A 16060-nucleotide genomic window follows, 5' to 3' on the forward strand; every position below is an offset into this window, starting at 1 on the left:
CAAGGTTTTTTTAATCTGTTTCTATATTATGTCCTATTTGAACGCTTTCATAACTATCCCTTAGAAAATTATTAGAAACTGTTACTCATCAGATATTCAAGATTTCCTCCTCTAAGCTTGTTTCCAAAAAACTGTCTAGCTGTAATAACAGCTGAAACTATATTTGGGATTTAATCTGCGCTTAAAACCAAAAGATGATTCAAGCAAGCAAAAAGTACAACATTGTTTCTAGTGTTTCTAGTGTTTCTAGTGTTAGGCCCAATGCTATTTCAGAATCATACAGTTCACTTAAAACTTCACATTCTTTCTTGTTATGGGCTTGTTTCCAAAAGGAACAGGATAAACATTAGTTTCCACTTTTTGTAGTTTTTATAAGAGTGTTCAATGTTTGCAATGACATAATGTGACTGTTTATCTGCACTCTCAAGAGTACAAATATTTACACTGTTTTCCAAGCATAATTTTTATTAGCAAGGCTAATGCTCTTGATAACTGAATAAGATCTAATGCAAATATAACATTACAGGATTTCATCAAAATTTGCAATATCTGGCCTGAATCTGATCTCTTAAAGGATAAATCGATGTTTTCACATATATATCCATCTAGCCCAGAAAAATCTCCCCTTTTTGTTGGAGATTTGGGCCATTGTTGCCAAGAAAATATGAAGGAATGAGTACAACAAGGTATTTTTCTGGTTATCTGGGATTCTGAAAGAAAACAATAAATTTCACTTTCTGTAGAAACTAGAATATGAAGTTTTTTATATACAAATATTTTTTTTGATTTTAAATAAACTACTTTATTCTCATTTACTTATTGATATGTTTTTGCTGCAACTTCTAGATTATAGTTAGCAGCTTGTCAAGGTGCATGTGAGAAATTATTGCTGCTGGAAGTAATGGAATAACTAGTAGTAAAAATGAAAATTAAAGAGGTGAAACAATAAAAATATGTGAAATAATAAAAATAGAAATGAGGAACAATGCTGTGCAAATAATAACAAAGACTTTCAAATATGTAAAATAGAGGGAATCAGTGTCTGTTCTTAAGTGTTACAGTAACTCTATGAAAAACCCAACCAAACAAAAAAAACCCCAAACAATATACTAAACTAAAAAAAAACCCAGTGAAAAGATCAGAAATGTGAGGCTGTAAATTACTTGACTAATTTAGAAAACCACTACTTTGGGAAGTGGGGAGGTACTTCTATCTCTCCGACTTCCAGTTCTGCAAACTCTAAACATACCAGTAATGACATTGCTTTAAGCATTCTTCATTAACTGCATACAAAGTGTGAAAAATATGTAGATTTCACACTGTCATTATTAAAATTATTTTAATAACAAGTAGTTAATTTTTACATATTTATTAAAAGATGTATACAAAAAATTTCATATTTTCTATATTTATAAATAAAATATAAGGGAAATAATTCTTTTACTATTTCCATGCTGCTTTTATTTCTTGAGGAAACAGAAAATCAGACAGTGAAAATTATGTGTGGCAAAAAATTTGCTAGGAATTACTTGAACCACAGCTGGGAAAAAAAACAAAAAACAGTGATAAGTTTTAAAAGAAGACTAATCTACCTCTGAATTAAGAGATACTTTGAAGATTAAAGGCCATTTTCTTTCTGAAAATATATGCTCCAAAATATTTTAGTGTTGCCATATTTAAGAAAATATAATTCTCCCATGGGAAAACAATATTCATGTTGAAGGAGAACACAATTTAACCACATGGGTGGTGACTGCAGTTGACCACAGATAGAAGCATAAGTAGAGCCACCTTTTGATGATGTACATCAGGATCTAGGAAACACCGCTGAGTTCTGGTTACACATGCAGAACTGATTCCTGGTATTCTCTGTGGTGCAGTTACATATGTCTTGCAGTATCATGAGCAAATGTTATTCAAGACCACCAGCACAAAAGCACAGCTACATGTTTCATATCTTGGTTGGATGTTAGAACAAAGAAAATCTATTAGGTAGCAGAAAGGGTCTGTGAAGTTTACAGCAGGACCCAAGGAAAATACATCTGTAAAAACCAAGTTTTATGTCTTTTTAACCTTACTGACATTATTTCCCAAGGCATCTCTCAGTACATGAGCTGGATTTGTCCATAAGATATTATATGACTTGTAACAGTATGACAGGTGGATGAAAAGAAACCTCTTTCTTCCCATTTAAGGATGTCCTTCTAGTGCATTAATGACATTTCTTCTTGGGAAATTTCACCTTTCACATTTACAGGGAAGGTCCATCTTTCGCCAGCTAGAAAATAATTTATACTACTGGCAATCAAAAATTATTTCACTGGACATTTAGTTTATTTATCTGGCTGTATAGTGGAAGATAGATGATTCAGAAATCTTTAGAAAGTGCAGCTTACCTATAAACCTTAGCATTTTCCCCAAATAATTTTATTGCTCTCACCTTACATTTGGGTTCATCATCAGTATATAATCAAATAAACTGTTAGACTCTGATGGTTGCATTCATTATCTGGTGGAAAGTGGATGAACTAAAGAAGTATTTGGTATCCATTTCTTTCTATTCTTTCTCTGTATTTGATTACACATTTTTTTAATAGAGAAACTTTTGCATACGGCTATCAGTTTTACACTAAAACTATATGTTGTTTTATCCACGAGCTTTGGACCATTTAGTGTGAAGCGTCTTGCTCCATAGACCCATTTGAGATGTCCTTGTAAAATATTGAGTTAATATTTTAATCTACTATTTCATAATTATTTTTTGATAAAAGGAAGTGTGCTAGAATAATCATGTTAAAATGAAAATGTTTTCTTTCTTATATAAGTATTTTGAAACTTCACTGTTGCCAAAAGGTACTCTGTGAACGAGAAGACCTGCTTTTCCAGATCACTAGATAGAGAAAAGATTGGTTATATTTTCTTCCATAATTACCAGATCTGACTGGGAATAAAAATGCAGAGATTTTTTGCAGTGATAGAAGAGAAATAAACTATATTAAGAATATTTTTTAAAACCCTGCATAATTGAGTACAACATCTATGGTACCAATAATAAAAGAAGGAATGGTGTAATTTTAGTACAACTAGAAGCAATCGTCTGTATTAATTAAACAACTAGACTCTGATAATTTCAAAAGATTGCCACAAATAAGTTGACTGTTTCAAACAGTTTTCCTTGTCGCATAAAATCTCAGCCTCTAAAACCCTTATGTATATATTTTCCTTATTCTTATTTTAATTATTAAGAAAATAAAATTATTACAGAAGATTCATTTTTGGTCAGGATACTGTTAATTTTTTGCAGTAGCCAAGAGTTACCAGGACCCTGATATTTGATTACCATCTCATACCAATAATGGGGCAGGGGAAAGGGACTCTCATTTCTGAGGAGAAGGGTGTTCTGACTAGTCAGGAGAAAAGGTGGTGGAGAAGAGCAGATCAATGTTCATTTATTGTTGTAGGCTTTCTATGTAAATAATTTCTTTGTCTTAAACCTTTTGTATTAATATTGTTCGTGTCATTGCTTTGTTCTTCCCTCATTGCTGATTCCAGTTAACTCTTCTTATCTCAACCTGTGATCTTTGTCTTTTGTGCTTCCACCAGGAGGAGGAGGGGGAGGGAGCAGTGTCCTGGCTTTAGTGAGAGGGTTAAATTGGAGAACACCATTCCAGAACCAGGATAATACATTAGATTCTGTCTGTAGATCACAAATGTTATTAGTTTGGGCAATTTAATGCCTGGGAAGAGTATAGAAATAGTATCGGTTGTGATAAGAATATTGATCAGCCCATATGGAATGGGGTGAAATTTTCATAGTCAATTTTTTGGATTTATGTCTGACCTTCAGTACAGATGATTAAAGAACTGGAAACACTCATGATGATAGATAATAAATGTTAAATTTAGTACAAAAGCATCCTTTTTTTAAGACTGACTCTTATTAACAGGAATATAACTTACGTGAACTTTTTCTGTCAGCATATTCAACTCGGGAAATAAACTAAAAAGAGAGCTGTATGTAGACATTTATCCCTTTTGAACCACTGTCTTTCCAATTACATGTAAAATATCTATTAAAATAATATTTATGATACCCCGAAGACATAATAAAATATGGTTTAATGACTTCAAATTTAAAATGTAGCTTTCTCTTTGCCAAGGGTACAGTGCTAATATGGACACTGTAAATTTTATTACAAGGAATACCCTTATGTCTGCATGAGGATGGAAGCATAGCCTATTTGGCCTTCCTGCAGTTCACTTTTTGAAATATTTCAGCATTCTTTCTTAAATTCTTATGTCACTTAGATCTCAGTTTGATTTATTCTTTCATTTTCTTTTAAATCTTCTTTCTTAGTTTTTTGATTTGGGAATTTTTAGTGGGTTTTTTTTTTTTTGGTAGGTTAGTTTGTTGTGGTTTCCTTTTTTCTTGTGTCAAATAACTTTCCTTTTACTTATTGTCAGAACTGTACCCTGCTGTTGATCAAGTACCTGTAGTTAGCACGAGGCAATGATTTGCTATAATAGTAAGCACAGAATAAACACTTAGTACAAGTGATGTGACTATAGTCAAATGTTACATGTGGAAATCTATTGCGATTGATTACTTTTTACTGTGCCTTTGTTACATTTCAAACTGAAACATTTCCTCTTAAGACAGAGACAGCAAAAAGTCAGAGTTTTTCTAGAAGTTTAATTTTTATGTAGCTGAGACAAACCTTTTATATAATGTGTGTATGTGGAAATAAAAATGTATTATATGAATCATTAGTCAAAATCAAGCTGTTATATTTAATATGTCATTTAGATCAAAACTAAATATTCTCATGTTTCAGTTCACCATTGTAAAAATCCTCCATTCAGTATTTTATGAATAAGTCAAATACCAAATACTTACTTTCATACTTATTCTATAACACTTTAATATGAGTTAGATCCTTTATATGATAATATTATGTAAATCTGTGTCCATAAAAGTGTGTGAATACTTGGCCATGCACTATTGCATCCGCAAAAGCTTGTTTACTTGCAGTGGTGGTTAGGTATGTCCTGGAAATATCCTATTGGTAAGAACTGCAATTTTTCCAACTCTTCTGTTTCATTTGTTCAGGCCAAGTAATTTTCTGTTATTTTCTGTTATTTTATTGCCACTGGAATAAAAGGAATGTGAAAGCATTTATTCTGGGTGTCACTTTTAGATCATCTCTATGTATTCACATCTCAGAGTTTTCAGCTACTTCTTCCAGGCACTGTTTTTGTGATTACATTTCTCTCTGCTATTATTGCTATAACATGATTATTTAATACTGGATTCAAGTATACCTTAATCATTGCATAGAGAGTTACATAACGTTTTTGTAATTTGTCTCTGGCGGAAGATTAACTTTTCTAGAAAATGCACTTAGTGTTCAACTTTGGACTACTAATTAAAGTACCATAGTTCTATGCATTAAAATGTTTTGGCAATCATTCTGTTGCAGTTTCTGAAATAAAGGTCTTAAAAAACATTTTTCCGATCTATCTTGCAAGCTCTTCCTTTTAGCTACTCAAACAAAATATACTAACTGTAAGAAAAAAGAAATACTAGTATAACTATCTCAGCAATATAAAAGTATTCAAAAAGTTCATAAATGCAGGTACTGACAAACTATATTTTCGGAAATAAAAATATAAGAAGCTGGTTCTGTTGCAGTGCAACGGAATCTGTAATATCTTTTGCAATATCAAATTTATAATGAAAACGCAAACAATAAGTGCTAGAGAAGGAGGAAAAGTCAGTAACAGTCCGTAATTAATTCAAATCCTTCAACATGAATGACTAATCTGATACATAATACTGCTTTCAAAGATATTGAGTATTCCTTTTAAATTTTAGGTGTTCAGTACAGGTCATGTTTGCTTGATACAGATTGATTTAAATATTTAATGTAAATATGCAGCTTCCAAAATTTTGATCTTAATAGGATGTCACTTTGTTAAAAAAGAATAAGTAGAATGTGGAGGTGGGCGGAGCCCCGGCTGCTCTGCCCTGGAGGGAGCCAAGCTGAGGAGTCAAGGAAGAATTTCGCAACTTCACCCTGAGCCACTAGGACAAAAAGTCAAACCTCCTAGCTAAGGCGACCTGTCTGGAGACCCACAAGCCCCCTCGGGATTTTATGTAGATCTGTTACAACTGATTGGTTCTGTACCCTTTTCCTCCCACCCTGGTGTCTCATAAAAACCCCTGGGTTCCCTCTGGTTGGCAGAGGTTCCTCGTTCCTGGATCCCTTTCGCTGGTACCCTCTCAATAAAGTACCACCTGCGGAAATTCCATACGAGACCTCTCTGTCTCTCACCACGGCCGGCTAAAAGAGGGGCTAACTCACAAGGGCATGAGCTAAGAGCACTGAGCTGAAATCACTGAAAGCTGAAATCACTGAGCTGAAAAATCACTGCTCTGCCCGATGCTGAGAAGCCCCTCTGTCCAGTTGAGGAGAGCCCTGACCCCCCAAGGAGCTGTTTCTAGTGAGACATCCTTTGGGGTGGCTGTGGCTCTCTGGGTCCCAAGCGGCGGACCCTATCCACCAGCTGGCATAGTAGAACAAGAGGAAAATAGAGTAAGACGTATGTTTACAAACCTCGTATATAATTAGACAGGGCTTTTTGGCCTAAAACCTGTTTCTTCAACTGTCAACACACTTCCACTACTCTTTTATTATTAAAACCAGAAATTTTTTAAAAAGGGCTTGAAAATTCCAGGAGACATTCAAGATGCAAAATCTCTGATAAAAATTCTATGTTCTTATAGACCCTGTTATGAATATGAGTGTTTTTTTTTTAATTTTCTATTACCTGTGTGAAAAGAGATTCCTTCAGGATGTCATATGGGTAAAGGAATATCTGAATATTAAGCGCATGGTATTTATGGAGTTTCTTCTGTGTGAATCTGTCTTGATAATAAAACATTCTACAGTCAACAAAAAGTTGTGTGTCCATAAGGTGGAGAAGGTGTTCATGGTTACTAATTAAAATAAAGACCCAATCATGTTACCAAAACTGTTATGTATTTTGTAATCGGAAAGCAGTTGATAGATTCTGTTAAGAATCAGATTCTTGCCCCAGAGGAGATACTCTACTGGGCATCAGTAAGAAACAAGGAAACAACAGCACTTTAGGTAATATAAGGGAAATTCCTGGTAGTCTTCCCAAAGGTATTAGAGAGCATACTTCCCAAAAAGTGAAGAGGCCGACAACCCAGCTGTAGTGCCACTACACTAGTCCACACAGATGGATAATGAACAAGAGTTGGAAACCAAGGTGAAATAAGAAAATTCTGATTTATTTGCTATCACATGAACATGGTGGAATGAGTCACATGATGGGAGGAATGCAGTTCAGGGGCACAGCATTTTCAGAAGAGATAGCCTGGGAAAGAAGGATGGAGATGTTGCTCTCTATGCTGAGGAAAGGATAGATTGTGAAGAGTTGCCTCTGAGTAACAGCCATGAATGGGTTGAGAGACTGGGTAAAAATCAAGCACAGTACCTATAAAGGACAACATAATTTCTTAGTTACAAGCCGTCTTGCAAATAAATAGATGGTAAATGATGATGGAGGTAAAGGGATAGCAGGTTAAAGTCACTCTGTCGTGCCTAAGATTAACTCAAATTTAATTTTCTCTTCCCTTTAAAAATTTTTTTAATGAAGAAACTATATGGAGATGATGTGAGACAACTATACATATGCACCATTGTACCATGTTTCTGAGAAAAAGTATAAATACTAATATCAGCTTGGCATATAATTAGGAATTTGTTGATTATCCTGGGTTTGCTTTGGTTTCTAATGAGTTAGTAATGTAGGGTATTAATTTTTAAAAAATGAATTTAATTTTTTAGAAACAGAAGAGTTTTTTCATAATTTATGGCTAAATTCTTATATAAATCATTCTGAATTTTCTGATACCTAATCAGTTTCGAGTCAAAAATGTTTAAAATATTGTTATTCTTAGTTCAAGAAAGCTGGAGAAGTGAGGATTGAGGGTTAATTATAGCTTTTTGAATGCTTGGATGATGACATTCTTAATAGAAAATTTAAAAAAAAAAACACAACAAAAAAACAAAATAGAAGAAAATAGAAAAAGATAAATTGCATAATTTTGGGAAAACATAACTTTCCAAATTGAGTTTAGTCTTATGTTTATAAAACAATTTACCTAAAACATTAAATTGTTTAAAAAAGGAGCAGATGTATGTTTGAAAGAGTGCATAGATTAGGAGTAAAATTTCTACACACAAATACAGAGTTTAATTGCTTCTCTGAGAGACTTGTAATAAATTCTGCAATATAAACTGTAAATAGTGTAGTCATTCCAATTTATTTTTCTTTTTATTGTTACTAGATAAGGGCATTTCACAACTTTCAAATTATGACAATTTTGAAAATAATGTGAGCTTCTGATTCAACACACTTCTGGAGGCTGGTCACGTTATAAGTGATAGAAACTGTAAAACAATAGGGTAGCTGCCCAGCAGCTGTCTATAACTACAATGATGATTTATTCAAGAAATGATAAAAATTAAGTTTGCAACCTGCTCTTTTTCACTTATAAGTTATCCAATTTTCTGTTTATTTGAACAAACTCAATTTAATTTGAGAGGCTTTAATTTATCTTAGAATTGAGAAACAAAATTTAGAGGCAGTAAAGTTAAAAAAACATGATGTTTCTAAGTGTTAAAAAAGTTAATTTATGGCCTTTGTCAGGTAAATTACTCCAGTCTCCTTTAATTCTCACCATTTGCCTGGTTATTAATTTTAAGTTTCTCTTACTGTGTACAACAGAATACCACAACATGGTAGGTATCATATTTTTTGTCATCCAGAAATTAGTTAGAAAGGAAAAAAGGAAAAAAAAAAAAAAAAAAAAGAAAGACATAAAATAGAAATATTTAAATATGAGACATAAAATCACCTAGTACCCTCAATCTATCCATATTCTGATAAACAGAATTAATATTGGCTGAAAATTGGTTGTGAAGGCACCTCATTTAACAGGTCTTAATTATGATTTTCTTTTTTAAGGGAAAACAGAGAACAATCAAGTAGTTAAAATGGTAATGTATGGCAAAAGTTTGCCAGAACTGAATGATGTTAGTATACAAAGAGAAAGAACAAATACAGTGAGAAATCAAGTTTGTTAAAAACCTAAACATTCCAAAACATTCTGTAGGTGATCTAGGTTGTATTGACCCTGCCTGAGCAGAAGAGTGCTTTAAATGTCTCTCTGTGACGGTCCAACTCCTTTTTTCTTATTCATGAGCAAATATCCTAGTTTTGTCTGGGGTAGAGTTGGTTTGCTTCTTAGTAACTAGTACAGTGCTGCAATTTGGATTTAGTATGAGAATAATGTTGATAACACAATGATTCAATTGTTCATAAGTGTTTACTAAGCATTACTAAGTGTTCCTAGGTGTTTACTCTTGAGTCAAGGATGTTTCAGTGCCTCATGCTCTGCTGGTCTGGAGATGCACAAGATGGTAGGCAGCACAGTTGGGACAGCTGAAGCAAACAGGCCAAAGGGATGTTCTGCACCTTGGACTTTGTGCTCAGTATATCAACTGGGGGTAGTTGGCTGGGAGGGGCTTATCACTGCTTGGGGATGGGCATCTGTCAGTGGGTGGTGAGAAAATGCTTTGGGCATCGTTAGTTCCTCCTGGGTTTTGTCCCGTGCTCTTTTTCATTATTTTTAATATTTATTATTCTTAGTTGTAATATCCTTGTAGTTAATTTTCTTTGAATTACTAAACTGTTCTCATCCCAGCTCACAAGCCTTACTTTCTTTTTCAGTTCTTCTCATCCTGCATGGGGGTGTGGAGAGCAATGGGTGGGCAGTTGCATGGTACCGAGTTTCTGACCAGGATTAAACCACAAGTGGAACATAAAATTGAAAAATATTATAAATGTAACAGCACTAGAAAATATCAGTATTATCACTGATGTATGTATTTGGAAGACTGACAATATTATTATGGTTGGTTGAGATATGAGTTTAAAGAAGGTATTAAAAGAGATTTAATAACCCATGATATATTTTATTTTAAAACAAACTTTTCAATGAGTTCAAATAACTAAGAAATGTTTCAATAGAAAGAAACCAAATAGATGTATATATATATATATTCTTAAATGTTATCAGCTATTTCAAAAAGAAACTGAACCATTATTATTACTCCTTTATTACAAAGACAGATGAAGGTTACACAATTGAAAGCTAAAATATTTTTCCTCTCTACATCAGCATTATTTTGAAAATCTATCTGAATTCAGAAATGTGAAGACTCTTTGCCTAAATGACATAACTGATACATTTTGGAAATAATAATGAGGTCACCATAAAATAACAGAAAGGGTAAAAACTCCCAAAATTTATTGTCTGGCTATCGAATGCTTTATATTTTGTCAAGAACAAACGTATGTGGTTATGATTTTCAAACAGAACTGTTTGCTTTCTTTGGACCTGCAATGCAGTGCTTTGGTAGAGTAGTCTCTTTGCTGTCAGAAATATGTCTTTGAAAATCCTGCCTCCACAGCATGTGCTTTTCCAGGTAGTTTATCATTTCCCACAGTTAATCAATCTTCTAGAAATGATGTAGCTATGAACGCTCCCCAGGAACTTTATAGGTATGATTCTCACATGTTGAACTTGTTTGCCATTGTTCCTCCTGCCTACTGTGCCTGCTGTGCTGAAGTTATTTCAATCTTGTCCCTGGGAGTCAACAGATGACCTGAAACAACTGGGTAAACCAAACAGCTCAAAAAATTTTATTTCTTGAAGTTCCAGGAATGCTTAGTAGTGGTTTGAAAAAGTATAAAGAGAAAAAAAATGCTTGCTTTTGATTTTACAGCAACTTCAACAATTGAACTAAATTCCTTATTTCAAGGAAACACTCTAATTTTATTTAAACTTACAATAAAATGGAGCCTTGGAGTTTTATATAAAATAGCTTCCTTGTTATTTTTGGTTTTACCAGTTATCTTGGAGGCATATCTGTAGAATCACAGAAAATTAGTGGCTAATTTGTTTGTCTTAGTATCCAGATGGCTGTAAATCCAACCAAGGACAGTTATAGCAGATAAGAATTGTTGGTAATAGAGATGAGGTCTGTTGGTATTAATATGCCATAAGAAAAACCCAAAGTTTTGATTTGAGATGGGGGCCAGGTGGATCAACAGCAGCACTTTTCTGGGACAAACATGTTCTAGTCCACAGGGACACAGAAAAACAAATTAAACAAACAAACAAACAAACCCACAAAAACCCCAAAAACAAAATGAAAACAAATACAATGAAAAAAAACCCAAAACAAACAAAAAAACCACACCAAAAAACCCAAACACCCCCCCCTCCCAAAAAAACCCAACCCAAACAAAACCAAAAAAACAACACAAGAGCAGGAAAAAGGCCAAGAAGTAGGCATGGACTGCAGAGAAAGATCAAGACTACAAAAGATCCATAAAACCTTCTGACCTCTTTCCAGCATGAACTGAACACAAACACTAATCTGCATAGAAAATTCAGAACATACCTTCAGGATGGAGAAACCATTAATAAGAAAGTATCCATCCCCAAGCCCAGGTGGTGCTCATCAGCAAGATCAATGCTGGAACCAGGACAGGCGATTCCTTCCTTCCTTCCTTCCTTCCTTCCTTCCTTCCTTCCTTCCCTCCTTCCTTTTCCTATTAGTATCTCCCCTTTCACCCTACCCCTTTATCAAAAACTCACTTCGACATGCTTATATAGTGGGCTAGGGACTAAGATACAAATTTCCATATCTAATGTGTAATTTACCAATAAAACTTTCTGTCATTCTTTTTGACCATGAGCATTTACAAATTTTAGGTACTTTCTTCTTTCTTAGGGGTGAGACGTCATAATGTCCTCCCAGATATTTACTTTTAGTTTAAAATATGCCCTCCTATCTAGCATGTTAGGGCCATTAATGTATAATGACTTTTGACTATTTCTGTTTCCTTTGTTCTTCAGGGAAAATGGGAACTTAAAAAATGAGTTAACAATTGTACACAAAAATATCTCAGTATAAGAAATTTCGCTTTCTGTCTCTCTTACTCAACCACTACGTTTCACCTCATCCAGAACTAATTCCAAAATGAATGCCTAGGTCTACCATGAGAGTAAAAAATATTTCACAGCCTGTTCAAATCAAACAGTAATGTCTTGGTTTGAATAAAATCCACTCCTTGTCAAGAAGAGTAGTGGTAGTGAAACTTGCTTCATCAATTAACTGGTACGTCAAAAACGAGGAATATTGTTCAAAAGTAATTTGCTGTTGAGTGCAGGGACCCCAAATGATTTCAACATGAGCTTTGAAAAGTAACCTTGAAGATAAACTGTGAACATTCTTGCAATATTTTTCCCTCTGGCCTCATGCAAAAAAATAACACTTTGACATTCCTTTTTCTGTATATAATTAATATTATCCAAATAAATGTTTCCAAGGGCTTTAAGTTCTACTTCAGATGCTTTTTGCAGGAGTATCTCTACTAGTTCCAATATCATTATTTCCATTTCATACCTAAACCAGAAGACTCTTATCATTATCATAGCTTTTTGTAGGCAGTTCTACATAACTAACATGTTAAACAAAAACACATAAAATTGGGTTTTCTGTCTATTTTTTTCCCCAAGATCTTCCACTGTAATTATTTTTAGATCATTTGCTGTTCATGTTTCAAGTATTTATCATATTTTTATGTTTTGGAGATATTTTAAAAACACCTTACTTTAAGGCAATGTTTCAATTTAGGTAATATTTAGTGCATTGTTCTTTTCCATATCACTAATGAAAATGTAAACATATCTAGCACCTGTCACTATTCACTATACCATTCACAGGGAAAATCCATTCAAATCAATTCAGTTGTCAGAGGATTGTAAATTCCAAGTTGTGATATCTTGCAATCTGTTAAGCAATTTAATGTATTCTTATTAATATTGAAAACATCTTAGTAATATATGTCAGTATTATTTGTCAAATTCTCTGGTCACATTTCTTTCATTTCATTCATAATTGCATTTAGAGTGTTCACCTGCCACATCCTGTTGTCTTTAGGCCGCAGTGGTTATGCCTCACAGTTTGTTTTTGGTAGAGTTTTAGAGTTTGGAAGGAAGATTTAAATATGAAAATGCTAAAACTAATATTAATTTTAACTATAATTTTAAGATATAATTACTTTGCTTGCCGGATACATAGGGATTTTACAGAAGAACTCAAATAATTGTCATGTACACTAAATGCATCTGCTACATCCATTATCATCAGGAATATGATGATTCGGACTGGTTTGAATTCAGATTCTGAAAGTATCTATATTCACCAGGTTTAAGTTTAGCAGGACTTGCACGAGGCAGAGAGAAGGAGGCAATGCTTTGAAAAAGATAAATCATATTAAATTCTTCCCAAATAACTAGACAACAGGGGAGTATGGTGTCACTGACTAACAATTTATCAGGGCAAAATGTGTCAGTAAATTGGGATATTTCATGTGGTTTTTGTAAAAAAAATCGTCTTTTTAAAAGATAGTGGTTTCACTTGGTTGCTGTCACATCTGCTATAAAAAGGCATTCTTATGCCTGTGGCTCTTACCATCCTGGTGACTAAAGGAACTAAAACAAAAAGAACAGCAGAGAAAGAGAAATTCTTCAAAGAGAAATTCAGAGAGGATATGTGTGTAAATTGTCCTAGAACATAATCCTTCTACCCCCAAATACATTTTGATCTCTTTGTTACATAGAGCAGTCTGCTTAATGTATTTACCACTGAGCTGCTTTCTGATGATCAGTGTAGTGTTTCAAGACTTTTTTTTTTCCTCCTGTATGGAAAAAATGTTGATTTACTGGTATAAAGATCAGGCATAAAACTACTGGAACAAATCTAGATTTTATTTCCTTGGGTTGAGATGCTTAATTAGGATGAAAAAGCTTAATAACCCTAAAATAATGCAGAAATGGCAGCATCTGGATCCAAATGCATTTGCTACAACTGGTTCAGAATATCCCAGCATATGAAGTATATTTGCCTTTTGTAAGAAAGAGCACATCTGTTTCCCTGGTTTTTCCCCTAAACTGTTTATAAACTGTGTTGAGCTACTTCTGTCAAGACTGAGTAAGGCTCAAGTGAGGCAACAATTGAAACCTTTTATTTTGGTATAATAACTCTTCTTTCCCTCTAGCAAATCTTATCAGTCTCTCCTAGTAACCAGTGTCAGTTAGTGTTAGCAGCAAGAGTCACATTTTCCACATGGTATGCAGCCCTCTTCATCAGACTTCTACAGCATACATCTGTGTTGCATGAGTTATTCTCCAAATCAATAGCCAGAAGAGATGAGAGTTTTAAATATTAAGGCAGTTATGTCAGCACACTCCATCTCAACATGAAAGCTGAGAGCCTGACAGATTTGGTTCTCTGTGGTCTCCAGCCACTTTCTCACATATTCTCACATATCTACAAATTTTAAAGTGGTGGGCTTTTTTGGTTTGGTTTGGTTTGGTTTGGTTGCAAACGTTCCCCTTTTACAAGAGCTTTCTGAATTGTCTGTTTTCTGTTTTCTTCTTCCTAGTAATTTTTACATGTAATGGTCCAATATTTCCTCTGGAGAAATTTATCTGAGCAGATAATCATAGAAACATAGAATGGTATGGGTTGGATGGGACCTTAAAGATCATCTAGTTCCAAACCCCTGTCACTGACAGGAACACTTTACAAACTGCTGCCATAGACCAGGTTGCACAGAGCTGCATCCAAGCTGGCTTTAAAAAGTTAAAGGGTGCCACAAAGTTGATTACAGGGCTGGAGCACCTCTCCTTCAATGGACTGGATATGTTCAGTCTGGATTATTTCAGTGTTCAGGGAGAACTAATTGCAGCCTTCCAGAATATGCAGGGACCCCACAGGAAACAGGAGAGGGACATTTTTCAGGAGCATGTAGTGACAGGACAATGGAAATGGCTTCAAACTGAAAGAGAGTAAGTTTAGTTTAGAAATCAGAAAGAAATTCTTTACTATGAAGGTGATGAGACACTGCAACAGCTTGCTCAGAGAAGTTGTGGGTAATGAGAGGACTGTAAAGAAAACACAAAGTTCAAGGCTACAGCCTGAGAATAGTTAATGTTGTCTCATTCTCACATTTTCTCTCTTATTTCCAAATGCAAGATTAGTAATTTTTAGGCATAAATCATATAGGCATCTCTATTTGTGGCTCTTCTTTCCTTGTGTGTGCAAAATCTACTACTTATTAAGAGTCTCAAGTCTCTTGCTTTTTATTTTTTGTTGTTAAATGTTTTGTATTAATGTTTTTTTAATGGACTAAATAAGGCAATATTTTCAACCAGTTCTAATTTTCATGTAGGTCCAATAATTTTCAGATATGTGTTTAGTTGTTTTTGTTTAATTCTACTTTTTCAAAAAAAGGCCATTTACATGCATTCCTTTGCATCAAACACCCCCTTTCTAGATCTTTTTTTTAAGATGAATAAATTAAAAAATACCATTAATATTGATGACAAAAAAAATCTTGATATCTTCCCATTGAAGAAGCCTCTTACAAAGCCTTTGTACATGTGGTTTTCTCATTATATTTTCTGCACCTTTTCAAAGCAAATATTTACGCTTATTCTCACAAGCCATGAGAACTGTTAGTGTGATCTTTTAAAGGCAGGAATTCTACTTTTGGTATGTCTTAAGCATAAAAAAATACTTCTCTGTTCTCAGAAGAATTATTAAAATCAATTTGCTTCTTTCATCAGCTAAACTCTATATAGACAAAAGGATTTCTTAATCAGGGAAATAGTCAGATCTCCACCAAAATAATATATAAGGATTCTGAGACATAAAGCAAATACAGTATAGAGGTTTACACTTCCATAACTCTAGAACAGAAATCTAGAACACCAAAACTGACACCTTCCCCAGGGTGTTTCTCCTTTTCCTGAAATGGTCATTAGTTATTCCCAGATATGCTTTCCTTGATACACAGCTGGTTCATTCTGGAATTCAGTTTTAGT

Source organism: Sylvia atricapilla, chromosome 1, assembly GCF_009819655.1.
Source record: "Sylvia atricapilla isolate bSylAtr1 chromosome 1, bSylAtr1.pri, whole genome shotgun sequence".
NCBI lineage: Eukaryota > Metazoa > Chordata > Aves > Passeriformes > Sylviidae > Sylvia > Sylvia atricapilla.